Raw genomic sequence first — 27790 nt, forward strand, 5'->3', positions numbered from 1 at the left:
GACAACCCCTAACACTTTTTTCCACATGTAAATACAAAATGACTTAAAAAGTGGTTTTATTTGCATGGCGCGTGAGACTTTTATCAAATGCATTTGTTTTCTTTGTTTTTTTTTTTTCGAGAAAACTCATCTTGAATATGGTAAGGTTGGCAGTAAGTGTGGATGGTAATGATTGTAATACATGGCTCTTGACTCTACGATCATGAAAGATTTCCACTCACAAAAAAGAGACAAGAAGAGAAAAAATAGCAGATGAACCAGAACTTACAGATTTTAGGGCACATGTGTATTATTCAAAATCAACCCAAGGCTGCTACGGTAACATGCCACGTAAGTCTGAAACATAAAAATTCGAAACAACAGATTAGCATAGAATTGCGAGTTCTTCCTGATCTAGCAGGAGGGCCTGTTTTAAAATTGAATGCGTATTGCTCAGAATGAGGGTGCACTGCTTATAATTGTCCACCCTCCATTACTACAATGATTAATACACTGGAAAAAAAACACATTGGATCTAGAGTCCAGACTCTTGAAAACATTGACAAGAAAAAATACTCTTGATTCAATCAGATTTTTGCTCAAATCAAAAGGAAATCCGCTCAAATTAAGAAGCTTGGTTCTTGATTTAAGCAAAAATCCGATTGAATCAAGAATATTTTTTCTTGTCGATGTTTTTAAGAGTGTGGACTCTAGATCCGATGTGGTTTTTTTTTTCCAGTGTACGAATCAACGTGGTTACATTGGTGGTTATACAACTGCGCATGCTAAGATTTTTGTGTTTACTTCATTCCTGCCAGATAATACCAATAGATCACCATTGATGCGACAATAAAATAAGACAAATAGAGCAATTGATTTGTCAAGGAGTTAAAATTTCATTGCTGATATGACAATTCCTAGACATAGAATGACGGCTCTCTGGCGAATTTGTAATTTTTCTATTTTTCTGGTATCGATTTTGAAAGTCATCCGATAACGTCGCTTTACCCGTTGGAAGTTTCATGATGGGTGGTAAAAAAGTCATCTGATAAAGACAACTCGGTAAAAAAAAAATTTCAGTTCGCGGTATAAATGAGTCACTTGGTAAAGTCACCTTAGCGGTAAAAAGTTCTATGGTTGGTGGTAAAAAAGTCATTCGGTTCAGTCACCCTACCAGTGGCGTGGCGTGCTTTGCGATATATCGATTATTATGCCATTTAAACTTATGGAAAATGATCGATAGACAGGGTGTTCGCAGCGAACACCTCATTAATCGATTCTTTACCATATGTTTAAATGGCATAACAATCGATAAATCGCAATTCACGCCATGCCACTGCACCCTACCGGTGCTGAGAAAATTTTCTGATTAGAGATATGGTACCCGCCAATAATGCTTCATTCGAAGGAACGGTACCGACGAATAACGCCATCCTATTTTTTCATTTACAAACATCTTTTTTGGCAATCATAAGTTTTAGCAGTTGATTGAACGGATATAGAAATAAATTAATCTAGTTTGATCTAGATTCACGAATTTATGATCTATTCCTTCATATTTTTTATTTATTAAAATTATTATAAGTTAGGCGAATACTTTTCTCTCTTGCTGTCAGTTAACCCTAACAACACGAAACCTGTATACGACACTATATGCGTACATTTTTACAAGACGTAACATTCACGTGTATTTCTGGTACATTGGGATTAATTAAAATCCGGGAGAGTATTGCAAGTGAATGACCTCACTTCAACCCGAATTTACAAGGTATGGATCTCAAGACTGCCTTGAAAAAATGAGAACAGGATGAAGTCGAGCTTCATTGATGTAACTCGGGAGGAGTGAAATTCTCTCCAAGGAACAAAAGTTAATAAGACCTTGTGAAACTTTATGAAACATCAAAGTCAAGCTCGGGACCTCGCTTGTTGCTTTTTTCGGGGGGAGCTTTTGTTCGCGTGTGACCTGCCTCTGGGGTCCTCCTTTAGATTTTAAGACGGACGAATTTTGTGAAACAAATGAAACTGCTTACTCGAGCGTGGGCTCAAGGTACATAATTCATCCTGCTTCACTACTACCACCTAGATTTTAATTTTAGAGTGATTTGCTTATTTACACTTTCAAAAAATTGCATGTCGAGTTTGACATGGAGGTTTTCATTTCGTGATTCCTTTTCCCACCTCAAATTGAATTGGACTGCATATAGGAATGTTTAAGATATACCTCAACCACCGTTATAGAGAGAAAATCACTCTTCTCGTAATGCTTCATACTACACTGGGAAAAAAAAACACATTGGATCTAGAGTTCAGACTCTTAAAAACGTCGACAAGAAAAAATACTCTTGATTCAATCGGATTTTTGCTTAAATCAAGAACCAAGCCTCTTAATTTGAGCGGATTTCCTTTTGATTTGAGCAAAAATCTGATTGAATCAAGAGTATTTTTTCTTGTCAATGTTTTCAAGAGTCTGGACTCTAGATCCAATGTGGTTTTTATTTCCAGTGTACAATCACAATATCATGGCTAACGAGAAAAAGGATTTAACAAGCTGAGAATAGAAAGTTTTACGTTTTTAATTTATTCTGTATATATATAGGGAAAACGTTCTTTGGCGTTCAGAAAATTAGGTTTAGAGCGTTTTAGTTTATTTTTCAGTGAAAAGAAATTATTAATTCAAATAATCTGATAATATTGAGCTCAGCTTAGACTTAACTTCGAATAATTTTTCTTTTCAAAATGTCACAATATCCGGTTTGGTTTGACATTTCAAATTTTTATGAGCGACTCAAAAAGGCGCACAATACACTCTCTTACGTAAGATTATACCAATAACACAATTCCGTATTTTTCGGGATCACAGCCTCTTTTCCCAAGTAAGAAATCAGCAGCTAAAATTGGTTCAACCTTCAAATGATCAGAAAAAAGAGCGATCGACCCTCTTTTATTCGAAACAAATTAATGATGACAAAAAGTTTTGAATTCGAGTGAAAATTCAGTCTTTAAATCCTCAAAGTGAATCCTTCTCGCTATAAACGCCCCGCTCATCGCAAAAGAGATACGCAAAAATTCCCGTCATTTTTATTCCGCACCAAAGCACTTTCTCCTCAATTACCGGCAAACAGTGTCTCAGAAAATATGATTAATGCTGTTCAGGTTAAATGCTCTAAATTTCTTTTAAATTTTTTTAAAACCTTTAAGTTGACATTTGGCCTCTAACAGACTGATTTAGAGACTGTGCATTCAATACACCATCGTCGTTAAATTTTACCACTCTCAAAAACCGCGATATATCAAGCGAAATCATTCCTGTTTCAAGAGTAAATTTTAAATATTTTTTTCCTCATTTTTCCTCATTTTGAAATGGTACTGTGAGCCTGAGCATGGTAACTCTACTGTGCTTATCGATGACTTTCCTAAAATCCACTGCGGTTCTACCACCATAAATAATCGTGTGATATAGACATATTTAGTGGCTACGTCAATCGATACATCGCGATAAAAGAATCGAAATCAAAGTGGCCCGTTTGTTTTTGGATTTGTTTTGCCGCGCTTTGAGAGCGTGGTAAAACTACAACTCCCGATCAGAGGGTTGAATTGTTTTAGATTGAGGTTATGTTTTTGTTTAGAACGAAACCATCGAAAATCGATGGCCACAGTGTGAAAGCACGCCAGTGTCTTCGTTTGCAACGCAGCAGATGTCCTGTCAAAAATTTCTCTTTCTTCGGAAAACTTCAAACTAATTTTTTTAAAATTTTCTTGATTTTTCTTCTCGAGTCGCAGAATATTCTGTAAAAAGTCCATGTTAGAAAGTTGACTCGTTTCTTTTCGAAAAAATCAAATAGGGGCGGGGATCTACAGAATACGACATAGCCACTAAATCGAATCTATTACGAACGTGTTACCGGGTACAAATACGTAAAAAAAAAAAAAAAAAAAAAAAAAAAAAAAAAAAAAAAAAAAAAACCAGTTGTTCTGGGAAGGAACAGTAGGTATTCCTTTTTCTCCGTGAAGGTTGAACTCCGAAAAAATGGGTTAAACGGTGATTAAGGGTGAGGACACCGGATACAAAGGGATTTCCCGGCGAATCCCTCTCTTTTTTTGCTCCATTAGATAATGTGAGATATGACACGTGGGTCGATTCGGAAAACTCGAGGGAGATACTTGACGTCACATCCACTCTTCGTTAATTCGGGACCCGGTCACAGTGTCGGCTGCATGACCCGACTACATGCACACTCTCCTCAAGGAACATGCACTACATACTCAGGTGCTCCTCGAAATGAGATTTCGTTCCGTGCCACCGACAGGGCTCTTAGCTCTGCGTCGGTCGCCTCGGCAAAGGGAAATAACTCAATCACTCCATTAAAGGGATCTGAAGGGCGCGAATGTTCCAGATTTTAAGAAAAGTAAAAAGTCAAGGAGACGCGCATTCTAAAATGTGATTTTCTCCCCGCCGCGATTCGAGTGGGTTTGTCGAGTCGCCGTGTCGGGCAAAACCGCGCAACTCTCCGCGCGGTCGTCTACTGACTTACGCGGTTCTTCGTTGGCAAGCCGAGAAGTGGGTCGGTCCTCCGCAGTTCCGCACCCTCGTCACCCCGAAAGAAACCGCTGGAAAGAAAAAACAAGTTTTCAAATTGGCCGCTGAGAGCGTTTTCTTCGTGAAACCAGAGACATTTTCCTGATACGCCCCCCGCCCCCCGCAAAAAAAGTTTTGAAAAAAATAATTGGCATCAAAATTGTTTTTATAACTCAGATAACCACAGCGATTGATGAGGAACACAGAATAAGCTAGGAAAAATGTAACATGAAAAGTCAAAATTTAAGATAGAATTCTTGTTAAAAACTAAAATGAAATGATGACAACTTGTAAACGTGTAACAAGGAGGTAAATAGTGCTGGGTCTGCAACTACTTTGCGAGAAAAGCAGGGCCAAAAAAGTTTAAAATTTCGATTGGAGTCAAACATTTTTCATATGACCCCAAGCTTAATATTCCACTGCATCTTGCTGAGCTGAATACTCTTTGTCTCATCGTCAGTCCTGTACTAGTACTCATTATAATACAAACATTTTTGACTCTAATTGAAATGTGTGAAGTTTTTCGCCTTGCTTTCCCCGCAACACAGCGTAGACCCGGCATTTTTTTTGCCACCTTCTTACATACAGTTGGGGCCACATTTTCCGGTGTTTCTTTCATATTAGTACCAATGTATGATAGCATTTTCCAGTCAAAAAGACTCAAATGAAGTTCCTTATTCGGTCCAGGGGTGCAGAAACTTCCAAGTTTCCACATTTTCACGAGCCCGCCAACTGGCTTTCCACATTTTTCTCATCAGTTTCCCACAAAATTTCCCACCAATCTCAGAAAAGATGGCGTTATTCTTCTGTTTTTCTTTCATCTTCAACTTATGGCCCCTCAAAATGTACCCTCCTTCCACACTTTTCACGCTCCCAGGCGGGCGCGTGATCAGGCATTTTCTGCATCCCTGACTTCGGTCATTCAAACAGTTTTTTCAAGAATTTCTGCTTCATAATTTCTGAGTTCCGATAACTTTTTTCCCTATCGACCACTGAGGTACACAGCATCGCGAAGGGCGGTACGCGGTTATGTAGTTTCGCTTTCCATACGACATTTTTCCTCAGCGCGGCGGAAGACGACCCTGGCCTTAAAGATGAGCGAGGCGCGTGATTTTCGACGCGATAGCGGCATGGCGACTCAATATAGCCGCCATCGCTGCAGTGAATCAAAATAGAAACACTGTCCGCGGACTCTTGAAAATATCGTATGTTTTTATTTAGCTTACACTCCGTTTCGCCACTTCCACGGCGGCGCAAAGTGGATCGAGTCAATAGGAGAGGTCGGACAAAATTTGGAGACTTTACAGGCTTTTAACTCCGTTTATACAAAATTTTGAGGCCCTGAACGTGACTCCATTGGTTTCCTCGTAAAATATTCTATGAGAAGCAACCCTTAAAATTAAAACTATGAGGAGATGAACGTAAAATTTTACAAATTTTGTAAAAAATTTCAAGTCCGACTTCTCCCGAAAACTCGTACCACTTCCACGGCGGCGACGACACCCAATTTCGCTTCTCGTCCTCGCTTTTATGGTCTTTGATCCGTGAATTGTTTGCGCTGAGGAGCAATAATAATCACCCTCGTCCCGGGGGACGGGGCGGGGCGGTGCGGTGCGGTGGACGCGAATTTTATCCCTCGTGGCAGGTGAAGAATTTATCGCTTCTGAGCATGAAAAGAGAACCAAGATAAAAGAATTACTCAAAACACACGATGGGTGCCACTTAAGGTCTGTTAAGTGTTGCAGTATCGCGTGGTGCTTTCAGATTAGCGATTAATTAATCGATATCAAATATCTTCAGAATCGATTAATTGATATCGAATACCTTCCAATTCGATTAATCGATATCGAATATCTACCGATACGATTAATCGATATCTAATGTATTTCGATTCGATTAATCGATATCGAATATCTGCCGATTCGATTAATCGACATCGAATATATTCCGATTCGATAAAGCTAAATCGAATATCTTTCGTTTCGATTAATCGATGTATAATTAAATTTTTGATTGGCTGTTGAATCGAGTATTAACTACCGCAAATTAAAAAATTCCAGTTCTCAGGTCAAATTTCTAAACATCGGCACAAAATCCCGCGGTTCGAAGCACAGAAGTGCTGATATTTAATGTGAGAGCAGGATTTGGAGAGAAAGTGCGGATATATTTGTGCCGTAATTTGCTCAATTTTGCCAAACCTTACAATTTAGTGTTTGTCGCGCGGACATGGATCGGCGGACATCGCTTTGTCGAGCCCATGTCTAGTAGAATCGACGACATGCTATCGGGAACCCAAGGGCGCCTTTAGCTTGTCGTCAAGTCCACCTAAAATAACCGATCAATCACATTACGCCATTTATGTATTCCATACATGGTTATTCAAAAGTCACGTGCCACTGGCCATAACTTTAGTTCTAATTATGATATCGATTTGCCGTTTAAGACGTTTTTTCTCATATCGAGGGGAAACTTGTTTAGGCACTTTCCAGTTTTTGATCCCCTCGGGGGGAGAGGGGCGGGGAGCAACTCAGAAATTTCAAATTGCCACCCCCCTCATGGCCAGAGGTGCGTGGCTTTTGAATAACCCTGTATACGGATTATATTTTGCGATAAGGAACCAGTATTTGCGGCTTATTCTAGAAACAACATATATGCCATAGGTTTCCCTGTGCAGAAAAGTGCTTTCATGGAAAAACCAGAGATATTGGTTCCTTATTGCAAAATGTAATCCATACATCCTCCAGACAAACAAAAAATTCAATAATCGGCCTGCTGGTCCCCCGTATGCTGCCGTGATAAGGAAGAACGCCGTGTGAACATTAGAGAGTTGCCAAATTTCTCTCAATAAAATGTTTATTTTTGAGGAAAGTTATGAACATTTTTCCTTAAAATCCTCAGGAACTTCAGATCAAAATACGAACAAAATTCTCTGAAAAATTGGGAAAAAAATTTTCATAAGTTTACCAGGAAATTCGTGTTTTATAAATGGAGATTTGGCAACGCCTGGAGGTTCATACGGCGTTTTTCCTTAGCACAGCAGTATGGGAGGACGTTTTATGAGTATCATTGTCTATAAACTTTAATAATCAGCCCACCGGCGGAATTTTCCGTAGGCATATGCCAACCGGTTGAGTCGCGAACGTTCCACTCTTGCAGGAATTCCATCCGGTTGAATTTGGGCTCTCTCCTCATCGATGACGGCTAGGAGCGCGGCTGGGCTAGGGGTTCATGCGGAACGTTGGCGAATTTTCCCGGAGCATAATGATGGTGGTCGCGTGACCGGGCGCTGGGTCCCGGCGCGTGAAAACGCTCGTAAACTCGCGAATGTTTTCGGCGTGCGGAAAAATTAAAAATCCAGGACTCGGAGGCCTATCACCTAGGGCTTTATCTCGGGAATTCCTTGTTCGGCGAGACCCATGCAGCTTTGGGCGGGTCGTTCAACCTTACTCGCTTCACGCACCCTGGCGTTTCCACCGAAGGCGAATTAGACGAGAGGGGAGATGCCGGCCGGGGAGCATAAAAAAAGATCCGACGTGGTTTTTTATTATTTCGGCGCTTGCGGGTGCCTTAAGGCTCGTCGCACAATATGACACGGAAAAAAGTGCCACGGGTTGTCCCCTAAAATTGTGGTAGCCACCCCTTCCTCGAGTTGCCTGAGACCCCAGGTATGTTGCCTTGGAACATGCGTGACACTGACAGGGGCGGATTCTCCAGGAATGAAGCGGGACTTTTGAATCACTGAGAAGAACAAAAACAAAATTATTTTGATCCTATTTATCGATTCTACAAATATCCGCGTTTGACCCCTCTGGACACTCTGTGTGTTGTCTTGAAATATCGTCACCTTCCGGCTAAAGTGCCAGGCGACGTTTAATAGTTCCGCCGCCATTTTATTTTTTGGAAGAGAAATCGTTCGACGAGGCTGTCCAAAAATTTCACTGACTTTTTTTGCTGCTGATAAAATTCAGTGAAATTTTCAAACAGATTCAACCAAAAATTTCTCTGTAAAAAAATAAAATGTCGGCGGAAATTTTGAAACGTCGCACGGCGCTTGTGATACTTTGGCCGAAAGGGGACGATTTGTTGGATGATATGGAGATTTCCAATTGATTTTGATAGTACCGCAACTTGAATTTGGGGTGGTACCGCAACAATTAGGATAGTAACTTAATTCATTGGGGTAATATCACAATTAATTGGCAATGTCCGAGTTGGGACTTAACCCCTGCCCTACCTATTTTTTTCCTTAGACAAGTCAATGGGAGCAGTTATTTGAACAACACGTGGAAAATTTAAGAGCTTATACTTTCCTTAATGCTAAACGTAGTGGTTTTACAAGTGGGCCCATAGGTTTCCTTGTAAGATTTCTTTCAAGAGGCTCCTCATAAAATTTAAAGCGCGACGAAATAAACCTCAAAGTTAGCAGATGTTGTCCAAAATTTCATGTCCAACAACAGGATCTCAATGTTCTCTGATTCTTTCCGAGATGGTTTAGGGCATGACCTCTCATACAAATTCATCCCGCGAAAAATTTTAAGTACTAAGTCTTTTGAAATTGCAAATAAGCAATCTTTTGGTCAGAGGAAAAAATTTCAAGGTTCCGCACACGGAAAAAAACAACTTAGCGCTGAGCCCTAACACTTTAGATAAACTAGCGCCAACTAAAGACTCTAGTGTTGAGCCCTATAGCTTAAGGGTCCAGCCCTACTGTCTATACATATAGTTGGCGCTATTTAACCTGAAGTGTTAGGGCTCAGCGCTAAGTCACCTTTTCCGTGCAGCAAAATTTCGAGAATGCCAAACTAGGCGGTAAAATTTGGATATTTTACATGGGCTTAAAAGGAGAAAAGTGCTACCTGGCAACAATGAAAAGTTTCTTGACTTTCCGGATTTTTCTTGATTTTTCAAGAACGCGTTACATTTTTATCAAGCGTAGAAGGCTGATCATTAAAATTGATACATAAAGCGATGGACAAAGAAGACGACAGAGAAATGGAGCTATCGTCTTGGTCAAAATTGATACGCGGGTGTTATAAGGGGGAAAATGATCGGAATAGTTGAGGGGTTTCTCGTGGTTGCCGTTGGTTAGTCTATTACTTACCCCCTCTGTCCACTGGAAAAAAAACACATTGGATCTAGAGTCCAGACTCTTTAAAACATTGACAAGAAAAAGTACTCTTGATTCAATCAATTCTAGCTTAAATCAAGAACCAAGCCTCATAATTTGAGCGGATTTCCTTTTGATTTAAGCTTAAATCTGATTGAATCAAGAGTCATTTTTCTTGTCAATGTTTTCAAGAGTCTGGACTCTAGATCCAATGTGTTTTTTTTCCAGTGTATTCCATCACACCACTCGCTTTAACCAATAGGAGCTTCATTTTTTCTTCGTCTTCTTAGTTTAGCTTCGTCGATCAATTTTGATAATCAGCCCGCAAAGGTGGAGAAACCCTTAATCTTCTTTTTTTTCAAATTAGGATTTGTCATCGTGGCGGAATGTCTGCGTCTGCATTCGGCGGTGTCCGAACCGGTAAAAATGACCAGACTTTCGACAAAAACCCACAGGTGAGGCTTGATTACGCCGCGAGTGGCGGATTAATTGTCTCGTTCCTCATTTTCTCATGGAAAAAATTGATTAAGAGTGTGTGAATTTTTTATCGGAGGCGTGGTTGCCGCGCCGCCCGAGCCGCGACCCGCCGATGCTGAGGCCACGTTCCCACAAGCAGCGCGCGACGCGAAGTTGCCCGCGCGCAACTCTGCGCGGGAGGGATGAAGTCCGTAGGTAAATAATTCCAGAGGTTAATTAAAAATGACGACTTCAGGCGAAAATTTCCGGTCATGGGGAGTCCTTTGAACCCCCAATCCCTCCTCGTTTTTCGAAAACCGTTCGTATACTCCAGCTAAAATTTTGCCCAGAGTGTTGTCACTCAACATGTTTCGACTCCTTTGGGTTGAGCGAAGCGAAATTCCCTGACTTAACAAGGTTTTCCATGACATTTCAAGGACTTGGGACCTTGATATTTCAAATGTGGTCTGAATAAGAGTCTCTACGTGATAAGAATACGGCCAAGTCGAAAATTAAGCTCTTAGGGCCCAGAAGAGCAATCAACCAAAAACTAAGAAAAATGCCCCCCATGATCTTCAGCTGCCAAAATCCAACCAAGATGACCAAGAATGTTTATAAATGAGAATGAGCCTCCCTTCGCAAAAATGAGTAAACGTCTGCAAAAACTAAGTCAAATGAGTGCTCTAAAAACAAAGGGTCGTAGCAATTGTAATAATAATCATTCTGGACAATTAGAGTAAATAGGTTGACTGCACTTTTGGGCCCTAAGAGATTGATGACTTATCCACTTTTTTTCACAAAGCAGTGAAAAAAAGTAAAAAACATGAAACATATTTTCAAAGGCCAGGTGTCCAAAACTCACTAAAAAACACCAAAAAGCAAGACCAGTTGTCTTTCATCTGATCTTGCAATTAATTTCGGAAGAAATACTTTAAAATTTGTCATACTTTTCTGGAATTTCACGAAATATTTCATAGGAATTTCAAAATTTCATTTTTCGGGCAAAATTGTAGACCCTGATGTGTACTCTCACAATGGCGCCCGAACCTACCGCGCGACCAACCTCGCGTCGACCGCGCTCTGTGGAAACGTACCTCAGGTGACAAATACGAACCCTCATCGTCGGCGCGCTAGTGTCGTTTCGCCTCGAGGACCCAACGTCCTTGTCGACCTGGTCGACTCGCGTAAAAAATCATCATCTTTTGCCCAGAGTTAGCAATGTTGCAGTAATTATTTATACATTCACGCGTTATAATTGAGGCGAGGCCTGGCGGTTGTTCCAGTCCGCACGGCGCGGTAGCCCAGCAGCGAGTACTGCTAACAGCGCAGTCTCCGCGATAGGTAAAAAGCAGCTTTTGCACTTATAGCATTTTATTTATTTTTGATTTGGACGGATAGCCCGACATTAAAAAAATCATAATTCCAGTATGTTTTTCATGAAAATTAAAAAAAAGAATATAGGTATAAATAATATAATAAAGAAATAATAAATATCAGTTCCAATCAACAAAAAAATTGCATTCAGTTATTCCAGAAAATATTTCAACGAATTTTTTCCCCAGAAACTTGGAATTTAAACAAAAAACTGGGATACTCTCCGTTTTTAAGGGATCAAAAAGCGAATTAAAGTAAAGAATAAAAAACGCTTCGCAGGTGTATACAATAGTTTTACCTACGCTGTTGTGCTAAGAGAAAACGCCGTATGAGCATTCGAAAACCGCCAAATTTTCTCCAGTAAAAAGTTCAATTTTAAGGAAAGTTATGAAAATTTTCTCTCGGAATTGTAGATAATTTAGATCTGACTGCGAATAAAGTTTACTGAAAAATTGGAGGAAAAACATTCACAGATTTCCCTGTAAATTCGTGCGTTATCAAAGGAAATTTGGCAACGTCTGACTTATTCGGCGTTCTCATTTAAAACGGCACACAGTGGATCGAGTCAATAGGAGAGGTTGGACAAAATTCGGAAACTTTAGACGCCTATAACTCCGCCTATACAAAACTTTGAGGTTCTAAAAGTGGTTCCATTGGTTTCCTCGTACAATTTTCTGCTTAGAGCACCCTTTGAAATTTAAAATGTGACCAAATAAACATCAAAATTTGCAGTTATAGTAAAACAATTGCATGTCGACCTCTCTGATTGACTCGATCCACTGTGCGGCGGTATGGATGATCAGCAATTTCAAACTTTTTTGTTTTTTGAACGCGAGTAAACCAACGGTACAGTTACATAGTTGGCGCGTGCGGCGTGCGACTTACGGACGCCGCACATATCACTTATTTTTAATTGAAACGCGGAAATGCCTGGACACCGAGAGTCCAGAGTAACATTTACGATAATTGATCAGAGTGCGGCAAGAAGCGACTATCAACGCGGAAATCGTTCGGCTGGACTCTCTCAACGGTGCAGCGGCGAAACCTGCAAGTTTTCAACACCGTTTTCTCTCGATTTAGCACGATTTAGTAGTATCGATGCGTAATGAGGCAGACCGCCTGAAATCGATGGATATCGATCATTTTACGGACGTTTAAACGGGCGAAGAGCCGTGTTGCCAAATTTCAGGAACATTGGTTGCGGGAGTTTTGAGATCCCCCGCTCACAAGAAAAACAATCGTGTACTTGAATCAAATCGCGAACAATACAGCGTTGATGCAATTTCCTACACATTTCCGGTTTTCTGAGCCTGTAAACACACTGTTTACGCGGTAGTTGCGCACCCTCTCTCGTCCAGTGCTCCAATTTCCCGGAACTTTTGAGATCTTCCTAAATATTTCCCGGAAGTTTTGAAATTCCCGAAGGAGTCCGGATCTTTTGCATTTTTCGGAACTTTCGAAAAAATCTAAAAGAATCCCGGAACTTTTGACGATCATGGAAGAGGAGAAATTGACACCAAAAAGTTCCGAATTCCGGAATTTTTGACGGTCAGGGAACGGGAGCACTGCTCTTGTCTGTTGCACTTTGACAGAGTAGTAAAAGGGGCATGCGTTCAAAATTAATTTTTCACACATTTATTTCTAGTGCCACACACTAGTGTCTGGAAGAGGAGGGACGCCCAGCTCCCCACGTCAGGTTTCTTTGATCACCGCTTCACCCAGAAAAGGCTCCGTTAAAAATAGACACGTATTTAAGACTCCCAAAGGTGTCACAGGGTGAGAGACCTGAATAATTCAAGCGAAAGCGCACCCGCTAATTGAGGACTATTTCCGTGGCGCGTATATTTTCGACGGAGGGTGTGGGTTCTCCAATCGCGACGGGCTCCATTCAAAGTATTGCCCTATTAGCCTCCGATCGTTTGAATCAGACAGATTTGACTAGAATCAGGCTAACTACGTCGTACGTTGTCTAATTTGTCATGTTTTACTTTTCGTGATAGATTAAGGTCGAGAATTGGCGCGCACAATCTCAAATCAAGACGCTGCTCATTTTATGTTAAGAGGTAAAAAAAAGCAGAAGAAGTGTGCGTACGCTTCTCCTCATTAAGTGCGTTCGATAGGGAATTATGGCACGAGAAAATTTTATCACTTCTCATGAAAAAACTTGATAATCTGTCACTTCAGTCCGCAGTTTTTTCTTCAATTTTTTTCTGATGTTGGAAATTGGAGAAAATCAGCGTTAAATTAAAAGCGAGAAAATGTACCACCTTGTAACATCACGCGGCGGCAATTCCTATTTGAACAGATGTATCTTAGTCGATTACATCATTTTGTAGTCAATTTTTCAATACAGAAACCCATTGGTTTTTTATGCTCAGTTTACTCACTGCCAGTAGGTTCCATCAATTGATAGGAGCACTGGAAAAAAAACCACATTGGATCTAGAGTCCAGACTCTTGAAAACATTGGCAAGAAAAAATACTCTTGATTCAATCGGATTTTTGCTTGAATCAAAACGAGATCCGCTTAAATTAAGAGGCTTGGTTCTTGATTTAAGCTGGATTTTGATTGAATCAAGAGTACTTTTTCTTGTCGATGTTTTTAAGAGTCTTCCAGTCTGTTTTCCAAAGAGGAAGGGTATCAATAAGGGCCCTTTTTGGGCCCACCAGCTAAGATTCCTCAACTCTACGATTTTTAGTGTATTTTCCGAAGTAAATACACTATTGCATTCTCCCATGATGTCAGGCCCTGACCTGACAATGAGATCTTGTGAAGAGCACTGATCGCGGGTCGCAGATCACGAAAATATATGCCATTCAAATTCATGTGTATAAATAAATGTAGGTATGTTTACGTGGATAGCTAGGAATTGAATAAATATGATGATTTTTCCGGAGAAAATAAGGATTCAAAGAGAGGTCTGGAGTCTGGCCCTGGAACTGGAGGTTCCACTTCCAAATGTGGCGGTGGCGGTCCGTTCTATCGTTATATACAACTACGGCCAAGAAAATGCATCGACTGCACCGATACTCGCGTTTGTTCCACGATGGGTTTCTTTCCGTCGTTCTCTTCATTTTGTTTTTCGCATCGCATCGAATCACGTCGCGCCACGCTGCTCTGAGGTTGGCATACTCATTGTTGCCGCTATCGAGCTGTTGCATTTTCTTCTTACGGCGAGACAATTAGAAACGCATCTTTGCTTGTTACGACTAGCAGCTCATGTTTTGCTCTTGTCGTGTGCGATTATATACAGGGTGTCCTAAAGTTAAACGCAAAGTTCCTCAGAATCAATTTTTGGGATTAAAAGAAGACTTCCTCGTTCAATAACGCCCCCCCCCCCCCCCAGAACCCCCATTAAAACATCCCGGGTTTTTTTTAAGCAGATCAGAAATCGACTTCATTTTGCAATCAGGAACTACTATTTCTGGCTCATCCGTAGTAACACAAATATACTTAGGGAAACTAATGGTGCGTACGTCGTTTTTAAGCTGACAATGAACCAGAAATTGTAGTTCAAAACTGCAGAATGTAGTAAAATGTGTTTAGCGTACCAGGGTCACCACATGTTCTTTCTTTCCCTGAACTTTTTTGCTTTTCTCTGACTTTTCATGACTTTTCTAAACTTTCGAACAATATTTTCACCATTTATTTTTGTTTTTACTTTAAATACGCAGACTACTAAACTTCGGACAAAATTTCCTTGTTCAGAGATCAAATTATGGAAAAAAGCATTCAGTGGCTGGTCACAAGATGACAAGCCTTAAAGATGACCAAAAAAGGTGAACCGTTGGTAGATCAGGGGTATTTTCTAGTGACAAGTAAACGTGTCAAAAATTCCCTGCATTTTCCCATGAATTCTCTAGCTTTCCCGACTGCCGGCAACCCTGGCGAGTAAAGAACATTAGGTACTAATTTTCGTGCATTTACATTCATAAAAGTCGTTACAAGAAAGAACAAGTTGGTTTTTGCAATCGCTAGCGATAGCAATATTCGTCATGGGAACTTTAGCTTCTGGGATATGAAAATTTTAAGGTACAGTTTGTTTGCAGTATCTTCAGAATTGAAGGGGCTATGTAATTTTGTGTCAACATCTCTTTTTTAACATTTTTAATTTTTTTTTCTTTGCATACAAGAAAGCTGTTATTTACCAATTATTTATTTTCGTTGGATTATACATGGTTTTCGGAAGTTAACGCATTTAACTTTCAGTTTCGCTTTTTCGGCGTAAAGTATGATATTTTTACTCTACACATATGCCCGAATACGCATCATAAGTGACCTATGTGCCTCCTAAGTTGCCGTTTTTTCATTCAAATAGATGTAACTAAAATGTTCGATGTGCACTATACTACTTTCATGTCATTGCTTTATTTATTTTTGAAAAAAGAAAATACCATCATTAATTTGGGCGAACAGAGAAAATATACATCAATATTTGGGTCAACATCTCCCTGATTATATAACGGATGAATATATTAGTATTTCTGTATCAAAAAACTTAGCTTTTGTCTTCAGAGATACACTGATTCTAGTCCAAGTCAATTTGTTTTATTGAAAAGACAAAAAAACAAAAAATAAAAAAAAAAAAAAAAAAAAAAAAAAAAACAACTGAAATGTTAGACATACTATTTTCATGTCTTTCTATTTGTATCAATAGGTACATCTTGCTTAACTTACGAACGTTGAATGCAAATAAACTTTATTGAAAAAAAGAAAATAACGTCATTAATTTGGGGAAACATGTGGCTGATTATATGAAGGAGGTATATTCCAGTATTTTTGTTTAACATATTAACTCACGAGAAAATGTTCGTACATTTATCATCTAGTATTAATTATTTTTTGATGATTGGTCTAAAACATTCAATACAACCATTAAAAATTAACTCCCATCGCCGGGTATCGAACTCCCGATCACCTATTGCCCGCACCTTAGCAAAAAAATGGGGCGCCTCAGTCAACTAGGCTACCACAGATCCACGGCTGATCGGAAAAAATAGCATTTAAAAGACTCGGACGATGGGCGGGACTTATCACAAGAGTTGTCCTTGAGCGATTCGCGTCTTCGATATGAGAGAAACGAGCTAAGCGCCTTTCTCTGTGAGACATTGTTTGCCTATGCTATCATGTGTCTCGAGGTTCATCCCAGCATGCATTCCGATCGCGGCAGTTGAGCTAAGGCAATATTTGCGTATCCATGAATTAAATCAATCAATCGAGGTCTGATTTTGACTTATTTGTCCGTACCGAGTCCTCCAGAGCAATTTTCCACCTTGTACGATGGTTATTATATCTTTATTTCTATTTGTAAAATTTGAGGTGGGATAATGGCGGCTTCTCAAGAGCAACGAGGTAGGCGATCTTTTGCACCAACGAACAGAAAACTGACGGCGAAAAGTAACCAATCGGAACCTCCCAAAAAAAAGAATTTGCCTAAAATCGGAACTTCGTGGTTCTGCGCAGATTTACCAGTCAGACGCGACATCTCAAGGAGAAAAAAAACTCGCGGAAAGCGAATTTTAGAATTCTACACAACCTGACATAGAGACATGATTGGCTAAAAAACACAACGATTTTTGATACATCCGAAAATGAACCAAAAATCGAACACTGGGCGAAACGCTCAAGGTCGCAGAGGCATAGGGAATCCCATAGCGATAGCAACGGAACGATTGTAATATCATGGGAAACTCCGTTCCCATGACAAAAAAACGGGGTTAAAGCCCAGAATTTGAGGGGGTTACACACTTTCGGAAATATAGGAAGGAGTGCGGTAGCTGTAAAATTTGTTGTCTCCGTTGGCGACGAAGCGGCAAAGCGGGGTCGGTCCGGGGTCCGGGGCACTCCATCAACGGCCGCTTACTCAAGCAGCAAGCGGCTACGGATAAGTGAGGAAAGCGTGGATAATTGCAAGTGCATGATCCGTCCAAGAAAGAAAAAAAAGAAAAGTACCTAGCCGTAGTGCAGCCGAGCATTTTCCACGCTGCGCGCAGGCCTCGCCGCATGCACCGTCGCCATGCTTAAGGAAGAACCCCGTAAGAGCCCCAGTACGTTGCCAATTTTCATTCGAAAAAGGCGATTTCCAGGGTAGCTTGTGATTTTTTCAGAGAATTTAATTTACAATTTGATCGAAATCGTATGGAAATTTCAAGGATAAGTACAGGGTTTCTATAATTTCTTCATTTTCGAATTCCCTGACTATCCTGCTTCTCCTTTTCCGTCTTCCTATTCATATCTCCTCTTCTTCTTCTTGTTCAGTATCTTCTTCATTATCTTCACTTTTGTTCTCTTTGCCATTTCCATCTTCTTCTTCATCATTTTCATTCTCCTCTTTCCCAATTTAATCTTCTTCTTTTTACACCTACTTCTTATTAATTTCCTTCTTTTCCTTTCATTTTATACTTTTTTCCTTTTCCACCTTCATCCTCCTCCTTTTCATCTGTATCTTCATCTCCTCCTTCTCCTTTTTCTTCGTCTCATTCTTCTTCTCCTTCTTCTTCCCCGCCCTCGTTTTGGAGCCCTGACTTCAAAATTTCCAGATTCCCTGCCTTCTCTGACCTCCAGTAAATAGCTTTTCCTCCGATAGCTTTCCCATAGATTATGCTGACTTCTCTTTAGCTCCAGATGAAATTTCCCTGACAATTTCTACAAATTCCTAAGCTTTCCCTGGCTGTTCCAGGTTACCGTGAATTCTCGCGACTTTCCAAGTTTCCCAGACAGCCTGAGACAGAAACCCTGAAACATATTGATAATTTTTCTCACAAGTAAACATTGTTTCATCATAAATTTCGCAACGTCGAACGTCCATAAGACGTTTTTGAGACGCGACCTGGCGGGGACAACAAGTGCAAGCGGCGCCGCAGCGGCCAAACCGCGTATCCGCGGCGGATTTCCAGCGAACGTTGAGCGGTTTCATCCCGGGGTTGCTGTTGCAGCCGCAGCGGTCTAATGAACTCGTAACGGCGGGTTTCCGCAATGCGCGGACACCGCGCGGCTTGCACCGGTTCGGTGGCAAGTGGATTATTCCTGGAACCTATGAGGATCGCCTCCGGACACGAATGGGCACGGGCAGCGACCAATTAGGTGCAAACATGGCGTGATTGTCGCGCGCGCCGCCTCCCTCCTCCGATTCAGGAGAAAGCTGAAATGCTCGGGTAGCTTAAACGTCCTCGATCGCTTCATCATCCAGAGATCTCTCACAGCTAATGCCGTCTTCGCGAATGTGTAGACTGTAGATATCATCGAGGGCCAGGTGCCAGGTGCTTAGCCCCCCCGGTCCGGTAGACCCGAGACTCCGGTTTGCCGAATCGGGAGAAGGGGGAGGAGGAAGAGGAGAAAAAGCAGACGAGGAAGAGGAGGATGAGAAAGGAGAAGAGGAAGGTAAAATAAGATATGATGATAAAGGACACTGGAATAAAAAACATATTGGATCTAGAGTCTAGACTCTTGAAAACAATGACAAGAAAAAATACTCTTAATTCAATCGGATTTTTGCTTGAATCAAAACGAAATCCGTTTAGATTAAGAGGCTTGATTCTTGATTTAAGCTAGATTCTGATTGAATCAAGAGTACTTTTTCTTGTCGATTTTTTGAAGAGGCTGGACTCTAGCTCCAACGTGTGTTTTTTTTTCCAGTGGACACAAAAAAGGGGATGCTGAGAAAGAAGAAGGGATGGTATGAAAAATTACAAGATGAAGAAATGATAAGAGGATAAAGATGAAGAAGTTACTGATGATAGGGGAGATGAAGGAAAACATGATGTTTAAGAGGTGGGGGAAGGAACAAAAAAAGAAGGGAAAGATAAAATAGAAAAAAACTGAGGAGAACGAGTGGAAGATGAGGAAACACGAGAGCTGATAAGAAGAAGTATGTAAAAGAAAAGGTGAAGAAAAACTTGATGATGAAAAAGACGCAGGTTAAGAATAAAAAGAAAAGAGGAGGTAGAAAAAGGGGAGGGATATGAAAAAAAAGATAGGACAAGGAAGAGGATTGATATAGAAGACGAAGCATAGGCTCGGACTGGCCATAAGGCCAATCTGCCATTGACAGATACGCCCCCTTTGCGCGCCGAAAACGCGCCCCTCCTACAGATAGCAAAATAAGAAGAAGAAGAAATTACGACCGAGAATATGTGAGAAAAATTTCTTAAATGAACGGGAGAAGAGAGAGTTAGGAGTAAAGAAAGGTGCTTTAACGCATGATAGTGATGAACAGAGGTTTCATTCGCCCCTCCTTCATTCGCTATATGTGTATAACTCCCTTATAAGTGATGGTAGGTTCGATTTTTAGACATACGCATCCTTTATAGACCTCTTATGAGACCTTTAAAAATATTTCCTCCCTTTCAAATAACTATTGATTACCATAGCATACCTCGGGCAAACTTAACCTTAATTTATCCCGAAATTCAAAAATAAGAGACATCTAAAATGTAAACGCGATACAATTATTCGCGCAAGATGGACGTCCACATTGCATATGAAAAATGTAAGACGCGATGCCGTGAGTCGTGAACTCGCAATGCTCTGCTCTAGTTTAAAGCAACATTACAAATAAGACAAACGCAAACAAACACAATATGAAAATGAAGCGAGGGAAAGGATGCGCGTTAACGACGGCGCAGAGATAACTATTCGTACTTGATGGACGTCCGTGCTGCATCTGAAAATTGAAGGCGCGATGGAACCGTGAGCTCCAAATGCTCTGCTTTATGCTGTCAATGAAGCGTCGCTCCGATTCGGGAGAAAAGTTTAAAAAAAGGCCTGAAGACATCTCTCCTACCTTCGGCTGTATTCCTCACGTAGTGCTTGAAGCACCATTGCGAATAAGACAAACGGAAACAAACAGAATATGGAAAAAGAGGGAGGGAAAGGATGCGTGTTTACGACGGCGCAGAGATACAACTATTCGTACTTGATGGACGTCCGTGCTGCATCTGAAAAATTGAAGGCGCGATGACGCGAAGTGTGAGCTCTCAAAGCTGTGCTTCACGTTCAATTTTGCAATTTTTACTCCGTGCGATCAATAAACTTTGAACCTGAAAATAGCGTAAACTTGTGCTGATTTGCCAAAATTTTCTGAACCCCTCTCCACGTAGGGAATGACCTACCAGGAAATATCACATTACGCCTCTTTAACCAGCCAGATGCGAGCCAGTCCGACCCTTAGATGAAGACGAGTGCACAGACAAGGAGTAGTATAGCTAGAGATGAAGATGAAGAAGATCGGGGAGATAGAGAGAGGAGGGAGAAAAGAGAGAAGGACAAGAAGGTGAACAAGGTGAGATAATATCCTTCCTTGTTACTTTTCATCTTCCTCCTCATTCTTCTCTCCTTTCGTCCACCTTCCTATTCCCTGCTTCCGTTTTTTCCCTCCGTATGCTCGCTTCATCTTTTCACTTGTTGTTATACCTCCTTTCTTCTTCTGATCTCTTCTCTATACTTTTCACTCTTTTTGACTAGCCAACCGTAGGACAATCGCAGCAAGCCGTGAGACGGTAACCTCACAAAGGAAAATTGAAGAATTTGACATGGAGCCTAAATCCTAATAGCAAAAGCAAAGGACTCGATCGCGGGGGGTTCGGGCGCAGAGACGGAAGTTGAGAGACGTTTAGCGGAACAGAATTTGAGCAACTGCGCGCTGTGAACTGAAAAATGTTTAATTATATAATTAATTACTCGCCAAGTATGACTGACAGAGAAGAAAATTTATCTGGCGGAACGGTCAAAATATTAAAATCCTCAAAAAATGACGGAGCGAAACGGATTCTCATCTTGTCATTAAACGAAACCCGCGATTTTCTGCGAGTCGGAAGTCGGGGTCGATGTTGAAATATGATACGTCCATTTTCTCATGATCCCTGAACCCCATAGGCGAACCTACATCCCAGGGTTCAACAGGTTGAGTTTTAACGATTCGTATGCTCAGCGCGGGGAGGAATTACCATAAGCATCCGTAAATCGACAGCTATTTTCTTTTTGGCACGCGATATCCATGTCGTCGGAGTACATGGGTTTTCTCACACCGTCCGGGTTTCACGAGGCTCGAGAGATAGAGGCTGGATTGTTATTACTTAATCGCCGAGCGGAATCGGGTTCACACCTAACGAAATTGCGCACAAGTGATGAATCTCAGTCCCGAATAGTGCTAACTACCCGTGATTCCACTCGTTTTTTTTTGTGGGATCAGATTAAACCTGGAGCTCGCATAATTCTTCGCTCTTACTGCTCCTCGTGCGGCTCTTGGATTCGGGATCCGAGGCGTGAAAATAATTAGACAGCTGCTTTAAATATCAGAGGGGAAAAATTGGGGGGGAGGGGGGGGCTCTTCGCCGCAATTTTTTTCCGGCGAGGAGCTCAAATAAATAATGACAGGACTGTTAATGAACTTGGGGCGAAAAACATTCATCACTCGTCTCGACGATCCGCAATATATGTAGACGTTGCTAAAGATACGTCTAAGAAAAGCGATATTTATCGATTTATTCTCGTAGGGAACATTGAAAGCGGATAAGTGATTGTTATTGTTCGGATCCAATTCGATAAAATGGAGAATCATTATGGTGACGTCACCGCTAATAGTGCCTCCTACCATGCTACCGCAGAACGCCATAGGAGCCTTCAAATATTTCGCAAAAATTCGTTGATAATATGCGTTTTGTTGACGTACGAGATTCTGGAAAATGTATGAAATACTTCTTCTCACGAGATTTTTCGGAACAACGACTCGAGGGTGCCGCAGTCCCAAAGTTCTAGGAATTAAATAGTTTCCCCTGCATTTTGACACAACTATGGACCGAATCTCGTAAAAATTGGTACGAACCCATAATCAGTTACGCTAAATTTATAAATGACATTAAAGACGGAATCTCGGTTAAAATAGAGGATTCGGGAGGTTCGCAAAATACTACCTTTAAACGCCAAAAGTTACTAAACTTTTTAGGTCGACTTGTAAGACTTTCCCTCCTCCCTAGTCTTAGAGATTTAAATATTTCTGAGGTCACAAATTCATTCAGCGTATCATATTATGGCGCACATCAATTTTTATGAGACTCGGTACTGCTGTCAAAAAGTAGGGGGAAAAATGATTTCCCAAAACTTTCGGAGGGGGGGGGGGTTAAAAATCACTTCTAGAAAAAAATCAAACAAGCAAAAATTCTTACATATTCTGAGCCATAAAACACGCCAGTGGCGATTCTCGAAAGTTGGCAACGTTATTTTTCCGCCATTTAAATGAATGTAAAAACAATCGATTCTTGGTGAGGCAGTTCTCACCTGATGGATTAATGATTTAATGGATTTAAATGCAGGGAAAACAGTGTTACCAATTTGCAAAATCGCAGCAATCTGGCGATTTAAACTTGGATCACCCTGTATGCGATTTTCGTTTTCACACTGGTACAGGTAAATAAAACCTCGTTATCAAAACTCCCAAATCATCTCCATATAACGTCCGCCATTTTTTGTTATCTTTAGAACTGCATGACGCCCAAGATGGCTGCGCCAATCAGAAGTGGATCTTCCAGGTGATACTCTACCTATGAGGGTACTCTAACACTGTCATGATATGAACAGCTAGCGCACTATGGTCCCAATCCGCTCGGGAGCGCTCAAAAATCGATGTTTATGAAATTGGACGACATTTTTTTTTCAAGTCAAAATTGATAAATATAGTATCTACGGGTCATAAACTACACGTAGTATACCTCAAAAAATTTCTAGTCACTTTGAAAGTGTCACAAACTGTGCAAATAGTCGGATACGTATTTTCTGACCCGTGAAGTGGCTATTTCTAACAAAGCGTTCGGAGCCTCTCCTGAATCATGAAATGGTCTCTCAGAATTCTTGCTTATACCATTTTGTAGAGGACTCTAAGAGGATTGTAACGCACTAATTACAATTTTTCTCCGAGGCATTCTGACACATCCCACACAAGGTAGAAGTTGGATACCTATTTTTCATAAAAAAATGCCGATTTTTCCCACGAACTTTCATTTTAAAAAAAAGTCACCAAAGGTCACCTAATGAGACACCTTTAGGGAGCTTCTACACATCCTTGGGAAGCTACAGTAGAAATATTTCGTGCTTGGTTTGCTTTTTCTCGAGAAATCGAATTTACTAGGTCTCTAAGTCGGTGGCTAAAATAACGGTATTTAGCAAGTTTAGCCATCGATCAATCTGTAGTCGTCTTAAACTTTTTTGAGTCATGCGACACCTCCAAAAACGTGCTTAAGTAGTCTCTATGAATCCTTAAGAAGGATTTTAAACCAAAAATTGTTGGTTCTTCTTGCTTTTTGGACGAATTTTGAATCTTTTTCGTACCTGCGTGTTTCTTTCAAAATACTGTTTTACAACCCTGGAAAGCCCCTCGAAAAATATTCTGAGACATTTGGCACCTCCAGAGACACTTTTAAGTCGTTTCTGCAGATCCTTAGAAAGGCAACCGAACCAAAAATAATTGCTTCCGCCTGCTTTTTCGACCAAATTTGAATTTTTTACGTGACTACGTGTTTGTCCCAGGAAAACTCAATTGTTTGCCCCGAAAAACACCTGTAGTTGCAGGCTTAACACGTGCTAAGCACTTTTGCATCTACAGAGACGCACTTATATAGCTTCTATGAATCTTTTTGAGGTTGACCGTTTCGAAAAAAATTTGGTTCCCCCTACTTTTTGAGATTTTTTGGGAAGTTTTCCGTTCCGCAGTTTTATCTTTAAAAACGCTCTTTTCAATCCTAGAAAGTACCTATTGATGTAAAATTTCTTACTCTCCGAATATTTATCCATTGTTGATTGAATTTTTCTTAACGTGACAATATTGCACCCCCGCTCTTCAACATTGTTATGTACCCGATTTGCGTTTCCCGTCAAATCAACGTAAAGAAAAGTCTTCTCTGAAGCATTATTTCGACATTTTTAAAATACAAATGAATTTTAGATCTATTTCATTTTTTTCAGTTCAGTTTTCCTTAAAAAAAAAAAAAAAAAAAAAAAAAAAAAAAAAAAAAATTGGGGGGGGGTGTCAAAAAATCAAAACATTCTTAATTTTACATGAACTGTACATGTATGTGCAATGAACGCATGGTTTTCATCCAATCTAAGCAAGTATAACAAGCCAATCGTATGGTAGTTTGTGATTTTTGTGAAAAAATGACAGTAACTTTTGCAAATGATTTTTTAGGGAAAAGCGGAGGTCAAATTCGGATTCAGCGCATCAAAATCATGAGGAAAACACATCTTAAATGTATTTATACTCAAACGGAGAGCCGCTATGATTTTTGATCACTGAAAAGTGAATTGGGACCATAGTGTAGCGTTGTAACGGGAGACAAGGCGTGCAGAAACACATTACATCCGGATCGGCGGTAGTGGCGCATCGTGCTTTGCGATGAATCGATCGATATGCCATTTAAACCTATGAAAAAGGATCGATTATCAGGGAATACCTTAATAATCGATTCTTTAACATAGCTTCAAATGGGAAAATGTCGATGGCACATGATTCACGCTTCGCCACTGATCAGCGACTACTATGTAGTTAGCGCTTGCCTGATGCTTCGCTTCTCTGTCTATAATTTCCCTGTCCCTCATCTGTCCGGCATCCGGTGAAAGCACTTAACCCTGACGGCGAATTGCGTGTTCATGCTTGGTTTTGATTCATCGCCTTCGAACTCCACGCTACCGCAAGGCAAGGCAACGCGCACGGCAGCGCACATTATGACGAACTTTCGAGAGAGGTGGAACCACGGGGAAAATAGGAGGGCGGATGGGATGTCCCCAGAAATATGTTAGCCCTTCCTAGGAGGTGCGAAAAATTTCGCTAGGTAAGTGCGTACCATATACGTCATCTTGGAAATTGTATTTGGACTCATTTGTCGGTGTAAACAGCTTAAAATTGCTTCATATACTCGATTTTTCAAATTTCCCGGTAGAAGCCCCCCGACCCCCTGTTGAGGCCAGGAACATCGGAAATCCACCGAGCCCTCCTAAAAAACTGGGGGAATTCCGCAGAACTCCCTTATTGGTGCGTCATTTTTGGGACTAAAAATGCAATTTTTGCAGTTAATTTTGCCAAAATGATTTAGTTTAAAGGATTGGTTTTTGAAGAAAATTTTACATGAAATCAATAAAATCACTTCGACTTCTACAATTCGTATTAACGAAGATACAAGCTCTTAAAGTTTTCAAATCCTGTTGTCTTACTCCATTGAGCGACGCGGCGTAGTGGTGGTAACAAGGATTCTGCACGCAATATGAGTGCAGAACTGCAGAGACTGATCAATTTCAATCAGGACTCTGTACTCTCGTGCGGTTTTTTTCCTGCAACTGGATCCCACTGCGAGGTAAAATAAAATCGGCGACGCGGGGGATAAAATTACTACGGGTAACTACGTAAATTACTACGGGTACTATTACTAAGGGTTTACAGTGAAATCATTTTCTAAAGTGCTTGGTCAGTTTAGAGACGATTGTAGAGACCCCGAACTGGCAAGTGAGGCAATTGATAAAGTCTTAGGTTGTATATTTTTATAGGTTATTCGAAAAGGGCCTGAACCTGCGTTACGGGTGCGTTAAAAAGGGGGGGGGGGTTGTTCAGGGCGGCGTCACGTAACGCTGAAATCGGGGCGTAGCGCCTATTTTTAGAAAATTCACGATGAAAACTCGACGTGAGGAGGCAGTTTTTCGACTAAAATTAGTAACTATTGTCCTTACATCGGAAAGATTACTCTGCAACAGCGTTTTTTTTTTTTTTTTTTTTTTTTTTTTTTTTTTTTTCAAATAGAACGCCCGACCAATTGCAAAATTGACGGCGCAGAAGAAACGTGAAGTTACAAAATCCGCAGCCCGACTTTTTTGTCGATTTTCTAAAATGCACTTCTCAGCACTTCTAAGTTCCAAACACGCCAAAGAACGCCTGATCAGCGACAAAAAAACAGGCTACACAATACGCATTTATCGTCGAAGGACAGAGCGCGTATTTTTGAAGTTAAAATCAAACACTAGCAACGCCAGCAATTTTTTTTTTTTTTTTTCCGCACTGCACGGTTAGTTTTTTTCCCCCATTCATTTGCAGTCATGTTTCTAGTCTAATGCCAGTACTCGGAATAAAAATATTGCAGCTTGCAGCACTCGTTCACTCTGTCTCTAATTAACATCTAGTTCGGGAAGCGAATTATGAAAGGTAGAAAAAATGAACGGAAAAGTAAAGCGGTATAGCAACGAATTCTGAAAAAAAAATCATTCGAAAATTATCAATTCATAGAGATCTCGGGGGAAAAATTAGCTTGGAAAAAGAAAATGATTTTCCGTTGAAAAAACGGGAGTGATAACGTTCCTCTTCAGGTACTTTGATTAATCTATTCATGAATATGTCATGTACAAAATCAGGAGATGGCTTAATGGCCTAATCTACTGTAATGCGTGTTTTTTTTTTTTTTTTTTTTTTTTTGGAAATGCCACCGGATGATGTCACAAGGCGGTAAGTGCTCTTACTTAGAAATCTGTTTTTCTACACTTTCCAAAATCGGAAATTTTTTTTAAAAAATACTGCGAACTCGGCTAAGTAAGCTCTCTCAGATGAAGTAATGATACTTTTTCGTACAAATCCTCCGATGAGGAACAAACGCTTCAAAAAAGAACGTGACTTCATTTTTTATCCGTAACACGAAAGGACAGTTCGAAAATCCAGATGTCATATTGATATATGAAATTGGCCTTTAATTTGACCTAATCAATCCATCAGGCGGGAAAAGATTGGAACCTCCGCGTTGAAATCCCGTTATCATACAATTTAGCTCTTGAGAAATGGATTGTATTCGATATATCGAACAGGCGTTCTATCGCTAAGATTGTATCGATATCGATTGGTTTAAACATAGCCTCAAAAGTCGATCGATTAATTTTTGGTAACGGGTTTTTGTGATTGATTTTAGATTCGTATGAGTTCGACATGGCAATGAGGAGTGAAATTGTCAGGAATTTTCTCCTTTTCAGCTTTTCTAACTTGAATTCTAAAATTTTTGTTTAAGATTTTATTCTATGCTATTTTGAACAAAACGATACATCGAACCACTATCGAAAACGATCAATTAAACGCATTATCGATATCGAGGCGCGCAAAGGCGAAAGTCTCTCACGTTCACCAGTATTCGCCGCGGGGCGATATTATTTCGTCGCCCTTCTGACATAATGGCGTACCTCGATTTCAACGTGAGTCCTGTTTATATATAAATCCATGCTTTCCAGGGCTCATGTAGGAATTGAGATACGCCCTTACGTCAGAGGAGCGACGATTTTTTGCT

At 40.5% G+C, this 27790-nt stretch overlaps 1 protein-coding gene across 3 annotated transcripts in view; it reads right to left on the bottom strand.

Moving 5' to 3' along the window:
* LOC109044129 (uncharacterized) overlaps positions 1 to 27790 on the bottom strand; it is a 189807-nt gene that overhangs the window by 139142 nt on the left and 22875 nt on the right. For all 3 annotated transcript variants that reach the window (XM_072297475.1, XM_072297473.1, XM_072297474.1), the window contains exon 2: positions 269 to 336. The gene's annotated coding sequence lies outside the window, so the exon portion shown is untranslated. The remainder of the gene's footprint in view (positions 1 to 268; positions 337 to 27790) is intronic.

Source organism: Bemisia tabaci, chromosome 2 (genome assembly GCF_918797505.1).
Source record: "Bemisia tabaci chromosome 2, PGI_BMITA_v3".
Classification (NCBI taxonomy): domain Eukaryota; kingdom Metazoa; phylum Arthropoda; class Insecta; order Hemiptera; family Aleyrodidae; genus Bemisia; species Bemisia tabaci.